Consider the following 3651-nt stretch of genomic DNA (forward strand, 5'->3'; position numbering starts at 1 on the left):
CAGAACACAAGAGTAATGCGCCCTTCAGAATAGGGCCTGGCCATCTATCACTAGGCAAAAGACGTGAATAGAAACTTCTCTGAGAAAGACAGATGAATGGCTAACAAACGTGAAAAAGTGATCATCATCCCTACCAATCAGAGCAATGCAAATCAAAACCACCTTGAGTCATTACCTAACCCCAGTGACAATGGCCTACCTCACAAAGTCCCAAAGTTATATATGCTGGCACAGATGTGGAGAGAAAAGGAACACTTTTACACTGTTGGTGGGACTGCAAACTCTGAAAAGACTATGAAGAATTCTCAAAGAACTCAAATTAGACCTCATGTTTGATCCCACAGTCCCATTACTAGGAATCTACCCAGAACAAAAAAAATGTCATTTTATCATAAGGACATTTGCACTAGATTGTTTATGCAGGTCAATTTATAATCGCCAGTATTAATACCTAAATGCCTATCAACTCAGGAATGGATTAACAAGCTGTGGTATATATGGAGACTTTACATTTTTTTTTATAGTTTTTCATTTTATTATTTTACATGGGTTATGGGCACAAAGCAATCCTCCTTAATAAAGTTGACAATTAGTTTCACTCAGAACATTTTTAATAATGCACATTTAAAAAAAAGTATTCATCTTACAAATTGTTCTGCAATCCAAACATACAATAGCTTGGAGCACATTTAGAAAACAAAGCCAATGTAAAAAGATGGATTAAAACCACTAGAACAGTACAGGCTTTGTATGGCTCGGATTCTACAGTTTTCTTACTGCATCAGCAGTGTCAGAAATCTGTTCCTTCCGCTGGCTCCATTGCTCCGGATTTAAAGAAATACCTCATTTTCCCAATCTGAAACATGTTATCATCGCTGCTGCTGCTCTGTTTGGAAGATGACAGAGCTCTTGAAGTTTCACCAGTCTTTTGCTTCTTCACAGGTTTTTCTGGAGCAACTTGCTTTTTCCTCTTTAACTTTTTGTCAACGTCACTGTCTGAATCACTGCCAGAGGAGCTTGAGGAAACTAGTTCCTTTGATTTAGGCGTTGCTCTGCTCCTGCAGTCTTGCTCCCTCCTGCTCACTCGCTCGCTGAGACTTTACATCTTTTGTATTAACCTGGATGGAGGTGGAACACATTCTTCTTAGTAAAGTATCACAAGAATGCAAAAGCAAGTATCCAATGTACTTAACACTAACATGAAGCCGGTAGAGCATCTAATTCACACCCATATAAGAGAAAAACTCAGTTCAATTCAAGTTGGAGGGAGGGGGCCAGGGAGGGGGCCAGGGAGAGGGGAGAAGAGAGGCGGGAGGGGGGTTGGTGTGCTCCCACTTAATGGGCACAATATAAGGGTATATGACGCGTTAGGTGCAGGACGCAACTACAAGAGAGACTATACCTAACCAATGCAAACACTGTAACCTAGTTGTTTATACCCTCAAATTAACCTGAACTTTTTTTAAAGGAAAGACCTTGTAAGAATGCTATTTTTAAAGAAAAGAATAGGACTTATACTTAGGTACGTGAACATATGTGAGTATGGAGAGAGGAAGAGGAGTTAGGAGAGAGAAGGAAACCACAGAAATTTCCTTTATTGTCCCCAAAGCTCTCTGGGGTTACGTTTATTCCCAGTGTCCCCTCTATTTGCTTTGTGCCTGTGATTATTTCAGGAGTCCTGATAAAGAACCTAGTAAGATTCCCTGTTCTCCATCTGTCTGAATATTTACCAACAGCCACGTGGACTGGTCCATGTTATCTTTTATTCCATTTAAAATAAGCTGGGAACCTTTCTTAGTTTCCAAAGGTTGACCAAATAATTCCAGCATTTTCTTTCAGGTCAAGACTAGTAAATCAGAACATTTATCTACAGAAGTATATTGTCCTCTTAGATCAGGGCATCTTGGGTAGGCATTGTCTTTCCCCATGCACAGGTGAAGAATGGTATGTGGACAGCTATAACTTTCAATGAACAAGTAAAATTGGAGGTAAAAGGGGGAAAGTTTAATTAGAAATCTGCACCACAGTAAAAGGTCATCTCACATTAGGTAAGTAAATGCTAAATTCAAGTAAATATGAAACAAATGCATTAATAAAAAATCCATAATAAGACTTCTAGAATTAATATGAATGTATTAAGAATACGAGATACAAAATCAACATATAATAAACCATAGTATTTTTATAAATTAATAACAACTAATAAAGAAATCAAGAAAACAGCTCCACTTACAATAGTAACAGAAAAACCTAGGAATAAATAAATGAAAGATATGTACATGGAAAACCATAAAACATTAATGAAAGAACCTGAAGAATATGCATGTAAATAGAAAAATGTTCTGTATTTATGAAGAATTAATATTTTTAAATGTCCATGCTAACCAAAGCCAAATACAGATTCCACACAATCTCTATTAAAATTCTTATGGCATTCTTCACAGAAATAGAAAAATGAATCCTAAAATTTATATGGAACAGTAAAAGACACCAAATAGCCAAAACAATTCTGAGAAATACAGAAAATCTTGGAGGCATCACACTTCTTGATTTAAAACATATTACAAAACTATAATAATCAAGGCACTATGATGTTGTCATAAAAATACACACAGATCAGCGGAACAGAATAGAGAGCACAAAAATAATTCCAAAAGCATATAGAATGATATACTAATTTTTTATAAGGGGACCAAAAGACACAATGGGAAAAGACCGCCTCCTCAATAAATGATACTGTGTTGGCCCCATATACCGAGGGTGGCGGATTCAAACCTGGCCCTGGCCAAACTTTGCAAAAAAAAAAAAAAAAAAAAATAGCCGGGGGTTGTGGTGTGCAATGTGGTCCCAGCTACTTGGGAGGCTGACTCAAGAGAACCGCCTAAGCCCAAGAGCTGGAGGCTGCTGTGAGATGTGATGCCACGTACTCTACTGAGGGCGACAAAATTAGACTCTGTCTCTAAAAAAAAACAAAAACAACTGGATTTTCACACTCAAAACAATGAAGCTGGACCCTTCTCTCACACCATACATGAAAATCAACTCAAAATTTATTAAAGACCTAAATATAATGCCAGAAACAATAAAATTCCTTAATAGACAACATAGGGAAAATCTTAACATTGGCCTTAGCAACGATTTTTTTGGATATCACACCAAAAGCTGAGACCACAAAAGCAAAAACGAACATATGTCAAACTAAAAAGATTCTGCATGCAAAAGAAACAATCAACCAAGTGAAACCAGCAGCCTACACATTGGGGAAAAAATATTTGGAAACTGTATGTCTGATATGGGTTAATACCCAAAATTTATAGAGAATTTATAAAACTAGCAGTAGAAAAACAAATAACCATGTTAAAATATGGGCCATGGGCCTGAATAGACATTTCTCCAAAGAAGAGACACAAAAGGCCAATAGCTGTAGGACAAGGTGCTCAATATTATTGATGATAAATGCAAATCAAAATCAATATGAGATACCATCTCACACCTGTTCAGATGTCTATTATTGGAAAATCAGAAGAGAACAAATGTTGACAAGAGTGTGGGGAAAAGGCATCTTGTGTACTGTTGGTGGGAAAATAGATTGCTAGGGAGGTTTCTAAAGAAATTAAAAATAGAACTGCCATGTGTTTCAGCAATCCCTCA

At 36.9% G+C, this 3651-nt stretch overlaps 1 pseudogene; it reads right to left on the reverse strand.

Annotated features, from left to right (window-relative positions):
- Positions 1-762: 762 nt before the first annotated feature.
- LOC111727613 lies at positions 763-1754 on the reverse strand (annotated as a pseudogene).
- Between the last annotated feature and the right edge of the window lie 1897 nt (positions 1755-3651).

This window comes from Otolemur garnettii, unplaced genomic scaffold (assembly GCF_000181295.1).
Source record: "Otolemur garnettii isolate 467f Iridium unplaced genomic scaffold, OtoGar3 scaffold00114, whole genome shotgun sequence".
Lineage (NCBI taxonomy): Eukaryota > Metazoa > Chordata > Mammalia > Primates > Galagidae > Otolemur > Otolemur garnettii.